Raw genomic sequence first — 17,600 nt, forward strand, 5'->3', positions numbered from 1 at the left:
CACATTTGCTTAGCCTCTGTCCTGAAGTTCTCTGCTCTCTTCTCCTTCCCCACTTCCACCCGCCTCCTTCTTCCCCAGCCCTTCCAGCACTGAGATCCCTCAATGTGGCAGGTGCCACAGCCAGTGAACTCACTCTGTGTGGACACCTATAATTAGGTCAAGTGGAAAGTTACACAAACAGAATGAGGACGTCCTTACCTAACACTGGGGCTCTTAGCTCCCTGGCAGTTCAGGTCAAGAGCCCAACCTCCTTACCTCCTGACTTCCTTAAAGAGCCCTGAATCTGTTGTGGGAACCTCCAACGTCAGGGCTTCTGCTACTGATACCCACACTCATGGCCACAGTTAGCAGTGGTGGGAAGGAAGGACCAGCCTTGTCCTCAGGGAGCCCCAGTCTGAGGAAAACACTCCCTGGCTTTGGGGAGCCCCAGTTTCAGGAGAGACTTACCCCATCCTCAGGGAGCTCCAGGCTCAGGGGAGATTAAACAAGCTAACGAAAACCAGGCAAATGGTAATAACAAAAACATAAGACTAGAGTATTGTCTTGAGACAATGAGAATGAGAAATGCTGACAGAAAGAACTTGTCATGGCCATGAACTCTGCTACTGCTCCCGTGAGGATGAGGAAGACAGACAGGGACCTCACCCCTCCGTCATCACATCTGGGTGTTCAGGGCCGGGGATGCTGCCCAGGGAAACACAGCATATGCTCTCTCCCTCCCTTTACCTTCCTTCCATTTCGGGCTGGGCCGTGCACCCTCCCCTGGCTCTCCATGCTCTTTATGTCACTGGGCTTTGCATCCCTTCACTCTGTGGGAGCTTAAAAAAGCACTCCGGGACGCGGTGGGCCTGAGGATCATCCCCACTGGCCAAAGGCGCTCCCCAGTGCCACTTCCCCCGTAGCGACTCTGTTTCTCGTTTATGAAGCTGAGAGAATTGCACTGCCTTTCTCATGGAGGCACTGTGAGAACTGAATGCTCCGGAACATCTGAGCCACTCAGTATGTGCTTTGCACATTGTAAGTCTCAGTGAGCACTGCTGCTCCGGGTTGGTATGACTTGGTGTTATGTTCATGTTTCCAAAGCATCTCTGAGCCATGGATTTGGATGCAAGGAACTTGGGAGGTAGAGCCCAGACCCTCTTGGCAGGGCACGGGGCAGTGAGGCTGTAAGGGAAGGAAGCCACCACAGTGTGCTGTAGGGGAAGGAAGCCACTGAGGGCATGCTGATCAGCAGCTCTACTTTATGCTTCAGGGCCCAACTTTATTTTCTTATCTGTGCCTTTCAAGACACATAATTAGCCCTCCAGGGCAGGCCTGGATTCTGCAGCCTCATACCTAGCAGGGTGCTCGGCATGTGAAGTTGGTTTACGACTCACATGTTGATTGAATGCAGGGGATTCCTGGAGTCCAAGAAAGTATAGAGCTTCTTGGATGAGGAATGGAAAACTAGAAGCCAGATTACTCAATGAGCACTGAGGCTGGGGTCGGGTGGGCATGCTGTGGGAAGCCAACCAGAGGGGGCTGATGGATAAAGATTAAAAGTGTCAGAGGCACCTGGAGAACAGGCAGGAGATGATGTCTCATTGTCTTGCCAAATGGGCTTGCCTGTGGGATTTCCAATCTGGTCCCTGGCTTGAGAGAACTGCTGTGGAACCCATGCTTTTCAAAGAAAAAACACATAGGAATTTTTAAGGAATAAAGGTGTGCAGAGGGAGCTTTGTGAGCAAAAAATGAGGAGGCCCCAATAGTTATTATGCAGTGCTGGCAGTAATGAGGAGGCTGAGAACAGTGAACACAGCAGAGGGTCTGCCACAGTGTGAAGGGGGATGGAAACTGAGGGATGGGTGGCTTCTGTGGCCTCCTTCAGTCGAGTGTGTGATTGAGGAGAGCAAGGAGATGGGAACAGGAGAAGGACAGCAACCAGGGGAGCAGGGAGATCATCTTAGATGTTCTTTATGGAGCTCTGTTTACTCCAAACAAAGCCAACCTTACAATAGTGGCTGACAGTGAGGGATGATTTTAAAGGTGTACCAGTCAGCCATTGCCACTGTAATGCTGTGTAACAAATCACCCCCAATTAGTTGTCTAAAACATCATTCGTTTAATTTCAGCCTCTTTTCTCTCTCTCTTTCTCTTTCAGTCTCTCTCTTTCTCCTTCTACATGCCTCTCATCCTGTCTTCACCTCTTACTCTCCATGTGCATCTCCGTCTGTCTTTCCAGCTTTCTCTCAGTCTTTGTGAGTCTGTAGGCCTCTCACTCTAGACCTTATCTCGCCTCTCCCTTTTTCTCTCACACAAGGAGTGTTCAGCATACATGAGCCAAGGACTTGCTGACTTTCTGGGAGCATATGTTTGTCTCTACCAGTCTTTGTGAAGTCCTCCCTCAGTTTTTAAAATTTTAAACTCCAATATTTTGGGTCTAGGGGATGATAAACAACTTCAAATGGCATTTAAAGACAGATGAAATTTTCTTCTCATAACTGAAAAGGACCTTTATTCTATCAGCCATAGCAAAACAGATTCAGAGTAATGTGTTTTCATTTGTTGCAGAAGTTGAAATTGCATGATGTCATTTTCCTTAACTTCAATAAATTGAATAAATTTGTGAGCTGTATGAGAACTTTTCGAAATCTATGCCTTGCATGGTCAGTAGAAGAAATGACCCACATTCACACTGAAGGCCCTTCCCCAGGAGGGCTAAGATCTCTGGCCACCTGCCACACTTCCTGGGAGAGGGCAGATGAGGAAGGGCTCACTTCCTCAGGCATCTTCCCTCTTGCCTGATTGGCAGTTGTCCCCAAGCCCATTCCCCCCCTTTCCCCACTACCCCATCTGGAAGCTGAGCTGTCATATTCTTACATATTCAGATGACTCATATTGGAACAGACTTCTGGAACAGTGAACTCAGAGGGGGCAGCAAACTTTCAGGCTTGGCACCCTTCCCCATTCCCTGCTAGGGGAATGACATTTTCTGAAGGCAGAAAAGCTTTGCAACATCTGCATCCTGGCTTTCCTTGGTACCATTCCTACTTGCTTAAGCAAGCTTGAATATTTCAGTTAAACCTGTGGGGTTCCAGGCTTCCTACCTAGATGCAGTCCCTGGCACCTGCACTGGGGCAGAGGAGGTGAAGAATGGCTGGCAGGGCGGATCCAGAATTGAAGGTCTTAGATTTAGAGGTTCACTTGGGGCACTAAGGAGTTAGGAAGCTCAAAGGCTGAGAAAGACGGTTGAACAGAGGGGATAATTGGAAACTATCCTCTTACTTCCCTTTTTTTGCCTTTCCTCTCCCGTGGAAGGGTTGGGAAAGGACTGGTGGGGAAGGTGGGCTTATATGAAGTGAAAATTGGTGGAAATGCTCTTCTCTTAGCCAAGCTAAGCAGAGGCATTGTTTGACCTTTGTTAACCATTGGGGTCCTCTGGGGGAAGGGGTCAAGAGATCTACTCTAATTCTGTCCGCCAAAAGACTTCTGTCACCGGCACAGTGGCTCATGCCTGTAGTCCCAGGTGCCGGGAGGCTGAGGCAAGAGGATCACTTGAGCCCAGGAGTTCGAGATTGCAGTGGCACGGCCTAAAGAAGTGGTTTCCTTAGCTATAACAGCTGCTCAGAGGCTGATCATGGCATTGCCTGACTAATTGAATCAGAATCTCTAAAGGTGGCATCTAGGTGTTGATTCTTCAAAAATTATCAAAATTTAACTTTCTTTTAGAAAAATGTACAAATCCTAAGTGCACACAACTTGATGAACATTCACAAACTGAACACAGCGATGTGAGCAGCACCCACACAAGAGACAGAATGTTGCCAGTCACCCAGAATCCACTCCCTTGGGTTTCCTCCCCGTCACTTCCTGGAGTGAACCAATATTCCTTCTGACTTCCTAGATTAGTTCTGCCTGTTTCTGAATATCAGACAAATGGCGTGAGGAGCTCTGTCCTTCTCGTGTGCACAGCTTCACTTACCAGCATAGATTTGGGGGGTTGCCAGTGCTGCTGGGTGTCGTGTTTGTTCACACCCCCTGCTCCCAGCATCTCACTGTGTGCCTCTGCCACCCTTTGCTGACCAGTCCTTCTCTTGGCAGCATACGGATTGTTTCTGGTTGGGGTTACTCTGAAGCGTTCTCTAGGAACATTCTTGTATATGTCTCTTGGTGAATATATGGTGCCTTTCTGTGGATATGTACTTGTGAAAGCGCTAGGTCAGGGCACACGTGTATGTTCAGTTTAGACACCCCCAAGCAGCTTTCTGACGTGGCTGTGCAATTTACACTGTCACTAGCAATGAATAAGAGTTCTGGCTGCTCCACACCCCGGGACTTGGTGCTGTCTGGACTTTTCATTTTCACCAGCTGTGAAGTGTGTAGTGGGATCACACTGTGGTTTATTCTGTGTCTCCCTGATGACCAGTGAACCTGAGCACCTGGATGTGTTTACTGGCCATTTAGGTAGCCTCTTTCGTAAAGTATTTGCTAAGTTTTTCTCCAGACATCTGTATTTTTTAAAAGCTCCCAAGTGATGCTTGCACATAACCAGGGTTGAGAACTTAACCATTATGGTAGGAAGCTTGGCTTAGAGTGAGTCGATGGAGCCAGGGTGGACTCTGAGTGTGCGCGCACACTCACAGCAGGGGCCATAACCCCAGAGTCCAGGGTGCCTCTTGGGAGCAGGTGATCTGGCACCTTCTTGTAGGCACACTTGTCAATGGAAGGTAAGAAATTCTTTTCTAAAAGAAAAGAAAGTGTCATATGATAGTCACAGAAATTTGCTGCCACCAGTGGCCACAGCAGCAGGTGGGCTCTGGCTGAAGGGACTGCCCAGAGGCCCCAGAAGACTTCCTCTGATTTAAAGGGCTCTCCATAGGCCCAGCCCCACTGAAGCCATCTTTATTAGGAACAAAATAAGAGAAAGTCACTGATCCACATAAATCAGGAAAAGTAACATCAGATATTGACTGTAAGAGAGGGGGATTAATGATGGTTTGTTGACAGGAAGGCAGGAGCCAGCCTCAGCCTCCCTCCTTAACTGGGGACCTGGAAGCAAACATTTCACGTTGATGCCTGCCAGCATAGTCCAGATAATCAGATTTCCCTGGGAAGACAGGGCTGGGGCAGCAATAAAAAAAGGGCAGATTTATCCTCCCGGCCTCCTGAGCTTAGCATGGGCTGGGATCTTCCTCAAATTACAGCAACACCCAGATGTTGTTATCGTCACCTTTGCTGTCACCAGCACTGTCACCTGCACCCCTTGAGTTGTTAAAAACGTTGAGTAGGGATGGTGCCCCACCAGACGCTTGCCCTCCTTGGCTTACCTGGGAGAATGAGATCCCACCTGAGGCGACAGCTCCTCAATGCCATCTGTGTATATGCCCCAGGTACGCCAGGGTCCCCTACACTGGGGGATGATTATTCTATGTTCTGTAACAACTGGACTTCACACACAGTGAGGACTGATTGAGGGACTCCAGGCCAGGCCACAGCTGCAGGTTCAGAGATGGATCACAGGCCCCGGCATCAGAGGCATTCATGGCTTCCTCGCAGCGTCTTTAGTCAGGATCTGGACTAGCTGCAATTTACACAGGATTCCAGGGTCTAGCAGCCTCCCTGGACATAGATTTCCCTCCCTGGGCTTCTGGAACAATCTGCATTCTTCCTATAGTTTCTCTCTGTATCCAACCGGTGGAAAAATCAGGTTTCTGTACAATATTTAACCACTTTAAAAGCAGTGGTTATGTGTTTTTCTAGTTAGAAATGTTTCTGCAAGGATCAATTTGTGCTTTACATCACCACCATCATCACTTTTATCGAGAACTGACCACGCGCCAGGCACTTCCTCGGTGTGCACCACGTCTGCTCTTCTGTTATTCTTAACATTCCTACGAAGCAGGTGCTCTCATTACTGTCCTTTTGCAGATAAGAAAATGGAGGCCAGCAGAGATTAAATAATGTATCACATTATTTAATAATGTGGTCACACAGCTACATCTATAAAAAAATACTCTGAAAAGTAAAATAGCATTATCATCATAATTAACTGAGGGCAGATGTGTCAGAGGCTTTACCTATTCTTGAGTTTTATAAAATCCCTTTAGGGTGATGGATGAGTTTGTTAGGGTTGTCATAACTAAGTGCCACAGACTGGGTAGCTAAAACCACAGAAATGTATCATCTCTCTATTCCGGAGCTCAGAAGCCCCAAATCAAGGTGTCAGCAGGGCCATGGTCCTGAAGACTCTGGGGAAGGGTCTGTTCCAGGCCTCCCCAATCTCCCTTTGTACGTCTCTCCCTGTCCAAACCTTTCCTTTTTATAAGGACACCAGTCATACTGGACGAGAGCCCACACTCTCATAACTTGATTCTATCTGCAAACATCCGCTTTCTAAATAAGGTCACATTCACAGGTAGAGGGCTAGGATTTCACTGTCTTTGGGGGGTACTCCATTCAACCCATAAGAAGTAAGTATTTATTTTCACCGGTGAGGACCTGGCTCAGGCAGTAGAACTAGTGGTGAAGGTACCTGGGCTCAAACCCAAGGGTGAACTTTGGAATCATCTAGGGAGCTTAACAGGCCCCTGATGTCTGGATCCACCTGAAGAGATGCCATTGGTCCCCAGGTGATTCTACATGTGGCCAATATTGAGGCCTCAGACTCAAGCAGTCCCACCAACACCAGTCTTGCCTGTATTCTGAAACGTGGGAGAGTCGAAGCTGACTGCAGCCTGCTGGCTCTGCCCCAGTGCCCTCCTAGGTCCCTGGATTCTCATAATTCCCCCCTTAGCCCGCTCTGTCTGAACACCTCTCGCTCATTCCCACCACCTTTAAGCACCCTTGCTATCCAGGTTGGTGCTTGGCCCTGTGGTTTAAGCAGAAGCTCACAACTTTCCTGCTTTCTGGGGGTGCTGAGACATTGCTTCCCACTGCTGACAATTACCCACAGGAGTAAACCGGACGTCAGCGTGAAAGCACAGCGAGCAGTGGAGAAAGACCTTTTAGCAAAGCGGCACAGAAGGCAGCGCAGCCTAAAGGAGGGAATGCCCAGTGGCTGGCAGGGCAGGCCTTGACCACACAGGAGGCAGAGGCTTGTTCCCACCCCTGAGGACCTGCAGTGAGCACTTAGGGAGTATGCAGCCCTGATCCAACCTATATCACAGCACAAAGGAGACTCCAAAGGAGATTTGCATTTGCAGAGCCCTCTAACATCCACCCCTCCGTGTGGGAGATCTATGAGGGAAATTTTAGTATCCTCACTTAAAAGTTGTGCCTTAGAGATGTCATGTGACTTATTCTAGTCACAAATTGTACTTGTGCAGTCAAGGCCAGAGACCTGGGATTCCTTCTCCAGTGCTCCTTCTAGCATTCAAAACACAAAGTTTTAAAAATATATGTGCATGCATATATATGTCACCTTGTTCCACAAAAGAATCTGGAAGGCCTTACAAAAACACATACAGTACAAGAGGATAAACAGATTAGGAAGCACAGACTAAAAAAATGAGGAAAATGAGGTTCAGAAGTGGAAACCAGAGAGGAAGGCTGTGGCTGAAAGGTGCTCTCTCCGGTCCAGCTTCCCAGGAAGCAGAGTCTGAGAAGAACATTAGCATCAAAAAGCTGCTTTATGGCTGGGATGGTGGCTCTGCCTGTAATCCTAGCACTCTGGGAGGACATGTGGGTGGATTGCTTGAATTCAGGAGTTTGAGACTAGTCTGAGCAAGACTGAGACCCCATCTTAGTAAAAATAGAAAAACTAGCCAGGAGTTGTGGCAGGTGCCTGTAGTCTCAGCTACTTGGGAGGCTTAGTAAAGAGGACCCCTCAAACTCATGAGTCTGAGGTTGCTGTGAGCCCTGAGACCATGGCACTCTATGCAAAGGGACAGAGTGAGACACTGGCTCAAAAAAAGAAAATAAAAAAGAAGCTGGTTCATGGGTGCTCTTGGGATCTACCTGTGGAAGTGAAGGGACACTAGTGACAATGGGAAGAAGGAGAAGCTGGGCCATGACTCAGCCACTAAGACAAGCTCTAAAAGTAGAATTGGGGACATTCTTCTCCTGCATGGATCAGTCTTTGGGTATGAATTGCTGGGGAGGGGCATGAGACCTGAGCCAGGTGGCTCTCTTCAGCTGAGAATAGGGTTACCAGATTAAGCAAATAAATATACAAGATTTCTAGTTAAATTCATAGTTAAAAATGAACACTTTTTAAATATATCTCAAATGTATGGAACAAAAAAATGAATTTGTTGTTTATCTGGTATTCAAATTTAACTGGATGTCCTGTATTTTATCTAGCACCCTCGCCAAGGGCAAATCTAGGAGAGAATTTATTTGTGAGTTGCCAGCAGGCAACACGGGGGGCAGATGGGAAGGTGGGTATCTGAGTCCTGTAGGAGGGTCTGTTCAGCACAGGATGTGTCTACTACAGTGCTACACATTTGCAATGATAGCTTGAGCTCCTGTAGTCCCAGCTATCAGGAGGCTGAGTCAAGAAGTTCAGTCAAACCCAGGAGTTTGAGGTTGCTGTGAGCCATGAGGCCACGGCATTCTATGTAGGAGGACAGGTCAGTTCTCAGTTTCCTAGCAGGTGAAGAGTTATAAGCTTTAAACTTTAACAGTAGCCTAAGACTTTAAAGATCTCAGGCAATTTTGTTTAGGAGAAATGCAGATTGCTTTGGTCATGAAGCTTCAAGAAATTTCTTCCCGTGCTTTCTCATAGTGGACATAAGGTGATAATGTGGTGGACAGTTATTATAAGGGGAGTATGGCTAACGTCACATCTTGTGAACAACAAAATTTATTCATTCGTGTGTTCATTCAGTGTATGTTTGTTAAGCCCCTCTTAAGAGCCAAGGCTTGGGGTAGATGCTAGACATTTGAAGGTAAATAAAGCATATGTTGGTCCTGGCCTCATGGAGGTAATAGTCTCCACACTTAGGATCTAAAGACTATGCTGTTATGGCAAACAGGTTTCAACTCAAATTCCAATCCAGTGGCGGAGGCTGTCTGGACCTCCGCATTGGGAAGGATTCAGTATCAGTCAGAAGTTAGGTGAGACCACTGTGACAGACAGACTCCAAAATACAGTGGCTTAAATAAGATTGAAATTTACTTAATTATCACTTTAAAATCTTAAAGTAGGTCACTGGGGAAGCTAAGACTACTTAGCTTGTTGCTCTTGTAGGTTGGCAGGGATTCAAACTTCTATTTTGATGCTTCAAGATAATGGCTCACCAACACCCTATTGGCATTCCAGCCAGTGGAGGGGGAAGGGGAGAATATGCCTCTTCACTTTCAGGGCATAGCAAGAAAGCTGCTACATCTCTTCCCTTCATACCTCATTGGGAAGACTTCAGTCACATGGTCACATAAGTATTCCCACAAAAGAGGTTAGGATAACTGTGTATCCAGCTAGAATGTGGGGAATTCATTGTTACAGGATGGAGGAGAACGCCAGCAATAGCTGTCTCACCTACAGATGCTGAGAGAAACAAAGTGCCTTGATGACTTCATGAAGCCTGTCATTGCAAAGAAAGGCACTCCTGGCACCTGTTTTCTCTTCCTACCTTGTAACCCACAGTGCTGAGGCTGCCTGGTCCCAGATTCCTAACAACTCCTCTGCTACTCTACCAAATTATTTGTCAAGGTATCCAAAAAATAAAACAGGATTGCTTATCAAAGTCTCACAAAGTCAAATTCTGGTAAGTGAAACAAAACTAGGACCAGGAGACCTCAATGAGGCAGCCAGGACTAAGAAGAATATACCAGAATGGGCATCCCCTTCTCTCTTGAGTCTCTGCCCATTCATTCATCCATTCATTTCCTCCTGGCTGATATCAGATCTCAAGGAGAGGCTGGAGTGCAGAAGGAAAGCACACAAGAGAAAGATAACTGATATTTTTAAACATTACATATCCCAAATGTTTTATGTATTTTTACATTCTTATTCCATTTTCATTGTTATTCAATTCTTATTCAATTTCTAACTTTTATTTTTGTTTTCAATAACCTAGTCCAGGCAAGAAACCAGAAGCAAACATCTGACTCAAGATCTGAATAATGCCAACCACCTTGATCTAATTGATATTTACAGAATAGCATATTCAGCAACTGTACAGTACATGCTCTTTTCAAGTGCCCGTGGTCTATCCTATATAACAGACCATATGCTGAGTCATAAAACAATGCTCAATAAATTTGAAGTATGGGAATTATATAAAGTATGCTTTCTGACCACTATGAAATCACATTAGAAATCAATAACAATAAAAAATCCACAAGTATTTGGAAATTAAATATTTTTTTCTAAATAACCACACATTAAAGAAGACATTGCCACAAAATTTAAAAATACTTCAAATGAATTACATCATTTTTTATGATTATTCACTTGATGTGGTGACAAACACACCACATCAAAATCTGTGAGTGATAGCTAATATAGCTCTTGGGGTTGAGGGTATAGCTTTAAATATTTATATTAGAAAAGAAGAAACATCTTAAATCAATTATTTAAGATTCCACCTTAAGAAACTGGAAAACAAAGAGAAGTGAACCCAAAGCAAGTAGATGGAAGGAAAGAATAAGGATAAATACAGGAATCAATGAAGTTGGAAACAAACAATAGAGAAAATTAGTCATGAAAAGCTACAACAAAAATGACAAACCTCTAGCTAGATTCATCAAGAGAAAAGGCACAAATCACCAACATTGGAAATAAAAGAGAGGACATCACTACTGATCCTTTTTTTTTTTCATTTTCTCAGCACTGACTATGCTGAGCAAAGCTACAGATCTTAAAGACATTGAAAAGATAATAAGGAAATATGAATAACTTAATCCAATAAATGTGATAACTTAGAGTAAATGGACAAATTCCTTGAAAGAGTCAAATGATCAAAACTGATTTAAGAAGAAATAGAAAAGTAATAGTCATTTTATATCTATTAAGAAAATTGAATTCATAATTAAAACCTTTCTGCAAAGAAAACTCCCAATACAGATGGTTTCACTGGTGAATTCTATCAAATATGTAAGAACAAAATATTACCAGCTCTACTCAAATTCTGCTACAGACTGAATTGTGTTCCCCCCTCAAATATCATATATGGAAGCCCTAACCCCCAATGTCTTTGGAGAGGAGCCTTTGGAATATAATTAGGTTTAGATGAGGTTAGGAGGTTGGGGCCCTCATGATGGGATTAGTACCCTTATAAGAACAGACACCAGGGAGCTTGGTCTCTCTCTCTCTCTTCTATGTAAGGACACAGGGGAAAGGTGGTCATCCACAAACCAACTATTACACCCTCACCAGAACCCAAACATTCCAGCTCCCTGATCTTGGGATAATAGACTCCAGAAATGTGAGAAAATAAATTTCCATTATTTCAACTCCCCAGTCTATAATATTTTATTATGGCAGCCTGAGCTGACTGATACAAATTCATAAAATAAAGGTGAAGAATCAGCTTCCAACTTATTTTACAAGGTCAGCACAGCCCTAACACTAAAATTAAGGCAAAGAAATGAGAAAATGAGGCGGCACCTGTAGCTCAGTGAGTCGGGCGCCGGCCCCATATACTGAGGGTGGTGGATTCAAACCCAGCTCCAGCCAAACTGCAACAAAAAAATAGTCAGGAGTCCTGGTGGGCGCCTGTAGTCCCAGCTTCTTGGGAGGCTGTGGCAAGGGAATCACCTAAGCCCGAGAGCTGGAGGTTGCTGTGAGCTGTGAGGCCACAGCACTCTACTGAGGGCAACAAAGTGAGACTCTGTCTCTAAAAAAAAAAAAAGAAGAAAGGGGCGGCGCCTGTGGCTCAGTGAGTAGGGCCCCGGCCCCATATGCCGAGGGTAGCGGGTTCAAACCCAGCCCCGGCCAAACTGCAACAACAACAAAAAAATAGCCGGGCGTTGTGGTGGGCACCTGTAGTCCCAGCTGCTCAGGAGGCTGAGGCAAGAGAATCGCGGAAACCCAAGAGTCAGAGGTTGCTGTGAGCCGTGTGGCTCTACCTGAGGGCGGTACAATGAGACTCTGTCAAGAAAGAAAAGAAAAGAAAAGAAAAGAAAAGAAAAGAAAAGAAAAGAAAAGAAAAGAAAAGAAAAGAAAAGAAAAGAAAAGAAAAGAAAAGAAAAGAAAGAAAATAAGAAAGAAAATCACAGACTGATATTCCACATGAACACAGACTCAAGACTCCTTACTAAAATATTAGCAAAATGAGCACAGCAATACATATACAATGTATTTATATTAATCATGACTCAGCTAAGTTTATTCCACTAATGCCAGATTGGTTTAACATTTAAAAATCAATAGAATAGAGGAGGAAATAATGATTATATCAGCAGATGCAGACAAAGCATTTAACCAGAATGCAACACCCAGTCATAATAAAAACTCTTAGCAAATTAATAATAGAAGGGAACTCCCTCAATTTGATTTAAAACATCTACAAAAATCTTGTAGTAAACTTCATACTTAATACAGAAATACGTAATGCTTCTCTTCAGAAAAGCAGAAGCATCTGAGATTTGGCTCTATTAAAGCCAACAGCCTACCACAATTTCATGGATGCTGTATTAGTCTCCTTGAGCTCCATACAAAATATCACAGATTGTATGGCCTAAACAATAGAAATTTATTTTCCTTACCCACCAAGTCCTACCAGGCCTAAATGGATGTTCTACATGCAGTGGGTTACTGTCACAGCTGGAGAATCCCCAAGCTTAGAGAACCCCTATCTTTTATAAGGGGCTGAAATAAACTTGCCCAGCCTTTCTCCTGGAAGTCCTGTCCTTTACAACAAACAAATCTGCCCTCTCATCCTTAAGTATTTGCAGATATTATCTCAGTCTTCCTAGGCTGTTTGCTATATAAACATTCTTGAAAAGATCGTCCAGAGCAAAAGGTGGTTGGTGATTCCATCTGAAAGCATTTCTCTTACAGAAGAGAAATGTCTTAAAGAAATGTGAGAGATTATGGAGAACTATTTCCCAATATTCCTAAAGATGGAGAACAAAGCAAGGAGATCCACTCTCACCACTTTAATTCAACAATGTATTAAACCTGATGACCGGTGTAATAATGTAAGAAAAGCATAGAGAAAAGGGAGAGATAAAACTGCATTTTCAGATGACATGGTTGCTTATATATAAAATATCAAGGCTACGAGAATTATTCCACCAAACAGCTACCAGAACTAATAAGTGAATTTAGGACAGTCCCAAAAGATAAGGTTAAACACTAAAATCAATTGGATTTCATCTACAAAGGCAACAAATCATAAAATAGGAATAAATTTAAGCAAATACATGCAAGACTAGAAAAAAGCAAAACATGAGAGAGAGTAAAGAGATCTAAATAACTAGAGAGATATACCATGTTCATGAACTGGCCAGATTAAAATTGTTATGATGTCAAGTCTCCCAAGATTAAGTTCTCCTTAATGACAATCTCAATAGATACTTTTTAAAAAGAAATTAACATGCTAATTTTAAATTTTATATATAAATGGGAAGGATTTATAATATCCAGAGGAATCTTTTAAAATAAAAAGAATAAAGTTGCAGGTATAATGCTAATTGTCTCCAAGACATATTATAAAATCTCCACTAATCCAAATAGTATTAAATGGCATAATCATCAATAAATAGCTCAATAGAACAGAGTAGAGAGTCCAGAAATAGATAAATATCTGTATGCATTTGATTTTTGCCAAGGGAAACAAATCAATGTAATTGAGGGAAGGAAAATCATTTTAGCAAATGGTGCTAGAGGAATTAAATCTTAACATAGAAAAAATGAATCTTGGCCCTTGCCTTACACATATACAAGTTTTTGAATTAATATGAATTCTAAACTATAAATAAAGCTCCTATAAGAAACTATAAAGAAACAAAATCGTTGTCACTTTGTAAGGGTTTCCTGGATAGGATAAAAGAAAATAGCCTTAAACGAAATCTGATTAAATCAGGATAAAAGAAATTAGCCATAAAATAAACATGATTAAATTAGCTTTCATAAACATTTTTAAAATTCTGCTCACCAAACAGTGTTACTGAGAAAATTAATAGGCAAGCCACAGATTAAGGGAAATATTTGCAAAACATACATCTGAAAAGGAACTAGTATCTGAAATATATGCATCACTCCCACAACTCAGTATCAAAATGACAAACAATCGATAAAAATAGACAAAAGATTTGGACAGACACTTCACAAAGGGAGGCAAATGAATGACCCATAATCACATGAAAAAGAAGCTAAACATTACCAGAAAATGCAAATGAAATTACAATGACTACCACACACACATTCAAATGACTGAAATTAAAAAGCCTGACAGCACCGAGGCTGGTGAGGAAGGAGAGCTGGAACTGGAACTCTCATTTATTGTTGATGGAAACGTAAAATGGTACAACTACTTTGGAATGTTTTGGCAGGTCTTTGCATAAAACTAATCATATGTCTACCCTATAACCCAGTGATTTATTTCCTGGATTTCACCCAAATGAAATAAAAGCATATGTTCATAGGAAGTTCATTATTCACATATAGTAATTTCCAAAACCTGAGAACAACCTAGGTGTCCATCAGGAGGAGAATGGGCGATCAAAGTATGATGCACTCATCCAATGAACCACTCCACAGCCGTCAAAGGAGATATGTTATTGAGTCACACAACATGGATAAAACTCAGAAACCCAATGCTCACTGAAAGGAGCCTTATGCAAAAGAGTATGCATTGTTTGTTTCTATTTAGATAATTTTCTAGAACTGACAAACTAATACACGGTAAAAAAGAAAATATCAGAACAATGGTTACCTTGGTGGGCATGTGGAGGAGATGAACTGGGAAGAGATGTGATGAAACTTTCCGGAGTTATAGTAATGTTCTAGGGGGCTGGGGGACATGCAACCATGCATTTATCAAAACTGAGCAAATGATATATTTAAGATTGATGAATTCACTACATATGTATGTATATATATTATCTAAAACAACTAAATATTATTTTAAAACAAGTTAAAGAAGCAAATATTTAACTCTAGTTGATGATGTGTATATTGAAGTATTTAAAAGTTACTTGCTCTTGATGTTTGTCATATACTTTGAAATACAAAATTTTTGATAATGAAAATTAAGGTGTATTAGTGTATAGATAGATACATAGTGAAGCAGATATTCTAAAATGCTGATTGTAGAATATAGGTAATACGTTTATGGGTATTCACTAAAAAATTCTTTTCTCTATTCTGTATGTTTGAAGATTGTCATAATGAAATGTGGAAAATGTAAAAATATTGTTGACAAAAAAAATTCATATAGGATAGACCCTACAACTTGTGGGAATAAAATTTGCCTTCTAATGACATCTATACCAGCATGTCTGGCTTTTCAGCAACAGATTTGCAGCAAAAGGCTGCCCCAGAGGACAGAGATGGCAGGCATTAATTAAAGAACTTTCACATAAACTTACAACCTCAAGGCTAATCTCTTCAGCTTGCAGTATGATGATCTGGCTTCATCGAAGTCATTAGTGGGGATGAGAATGTGATTATGTCGCTACATGTCTGTTTATTTTGCACAGCTGCTAGTCAGGCTCAGTCAACACTTCCACATGCTAATAATTGTAATCAACCCATTTGTTCATTTAAGAAACACAGGATTCCTCTTGGAGAAAAAAATACCTTGAGTCCTAATTTGTTAATTATTCATTCTTATAAACATTAGCCATTTTTTCTCTTTTTCACTCAAAACCTATGGAACTACTGAGCTATCTTTTCTCCTCCCTAGAAGGTGGGTCCAGGATATTTTTTCTATGCCCCATCTGGTTTGAAAATGCCCAATTAAAAGAAATATGCAGTGGGTATTTTATATACATACACATGGTAATGGAAACAGGAGAGGGATTTCATTTTAGTGCACACATCGTAGTTTAAATTACACTTCAAAGTCTTTAAAAGCACATTACAATAAAAATCACAATTTGCATCTATATTCACGCCAGGTGGTAAAGGGGCATCCAATCCCCTGTGCAGGTCTGACACACCCATTCAGCTGTGTCTGGACCCTGACCCCAGGAGCTCTGTCTCCCCATGAGAAAGGTCCAGCTTAGAAAACACATGTTCTTCACCTTCTCTGAAAATGGAATAAGACCCCAGAACCAAAGATGTCTGTGTGTCTCATCTGAAAGTGGAATAAAGACTACCAGAAGCTCATTGACACTCTTCCTCTGGGTAGACCTCCTGAAAGAAGTAAGATTTGAGATCAGCGGAGAATGACAAGAAAAAAACGACAACCAACAGAGAGGGGGAGAGATTGTTTTAGGAGACTGGATGAAAAAGTGGAGGGAAAGAACACACACATATTGACTACCACACATGGAGAGGGCGCTCACCTTCCCGCATACCAGCTCCGGGCGGCTCTAATCCTGGCGCTTCCTGCTTCGCGGCCAGGTCTTCACTTTGAGATCCTCTGAGATGAGCAATGGGCAATCCTGATAAAGCTATGAGGTCAATGCCACAGGCCCCAGCCCCTTGGTCAGAGCACCTGCTTCCCTCAACATCTTCCTTAGGAGACGGCCAGCTTCCTCACTCTTTCTAATACGCCTCTCTCACAGGCACTCTGCCACCCAGCTCTGCTTGGTTTCGGTGTTTGTCCCTGTGGCCAAGGAGATGTTAATGATTCACCTGTTTCTCTGTTATCTTCCTTTTGTCCTTCGTGCTGGGACAAGTACTAACCAGGAGACTTTTAATCCAGAAAGATTTTTATTTTATTTTATTTTAATTATTTTATTTTTTTTAAATTTGAGACCGAGTCTCACTTTGTCACCTTTGGTAGAATGCTATGGCATTATAGCTCACAGCAACCTCAAACACTTGGGCTCAAGCAGTTCTCTTGTCTCAGCCTTATGAATAGCTGGGACTACAGGCACCCACCATAACACCTGGTTATTTTTTAGAGATGGCGTCTCGCACTTGCTCAGGCTGGTTTTCAACCTATGAGCTCAGGTAATCCACTTGCGTTGGCCTCTCAGAGTGCCAGGATTGCAGGGTGAGCCACCGTGCCTGACTCCAGAGGGATTTTGAAAGAGTGGGAAGAAAGATGGGGAGCAGGAACTTGGGCCCTCTAACAGGTGGGAAAAGACAGTTCTCTAGAGTGACCGGCGCATCCTGGTTTGCTCACAATTTTGCCAGTTTAGCACTGAAAGTTCTTCATCCCGGGAACCTGCCTCCTCTACTTTAGTCCCAGGCAAACTGGAATAGTTGGTCACCGTACAGCCCTCCTGGGCTAGAATATTACTGATCTCCTGCCCCTGGCCAGAGGCAGATAGTCCTGCAGACTGGGAGGGGGTCAGGGCTAAAGCTCTGACTATCCAGAGGGGCAGAAGCCTGTCACAAAGAGCAGAAGCCTCTAGCTGTGAGTTCCTTCCCTTCCACCCTCTGCCCTCCTGGATGGTCCCAGAGGGTGGTGGTGGGTACATCTCACCGCTGTTCCCTCTAGGCTAGCACTGCTGCAGGGAGTCTGAGAAGACAGTTCCCTCCCAGCCTGGGTCACTCTGCATTCTGGGCAGTCATTCAGAGGAGGGAGGCTTCCATTCTGAACATCCTTAAAGAT

The 17,600-nt window shown here is 43.2% G+C and overlaps 1 long non-coding RNA gene across 2 annotated transcripts in view; it reads right to left on the reverse strand.

Annotated features, from left to right (window-relative positions):
* LOC128594925 (uncharacterized) overlaps window positions 1–16,594 on the reverse strand; it is a 36,768-nt gene extending 20,174 nt beyond the window's left edge. For both annotated transcript variants that reach the window (XR_008382656.1, XR_008382657.1), the window contains exon 1: window positions 16,381–16,594. This is a non-coding gene — a long non-coding RNA (uncharacterized LOC128594925). The remainder of the gene's footprint in view (window positions 1–16,380) is intronic.
* Between the last annotated feature and the right edge of the window lie 1,006 nt (window positions 16,595–17,600).

Source organism: Nycticebus coucang, chromosome 9 (assembly GCF_027406575.1).
Source record: "Nycticebus coucang isolate mNycCou1 chromosome 9, mNycCou1.pri, whole genome shotgun sequence".
Lineage (NCBI taxonomy): Eukaryota > Metazoa > Chordata > Mammalia > Primates > Lorisidae > Nycticebus > Nycticebus coucang.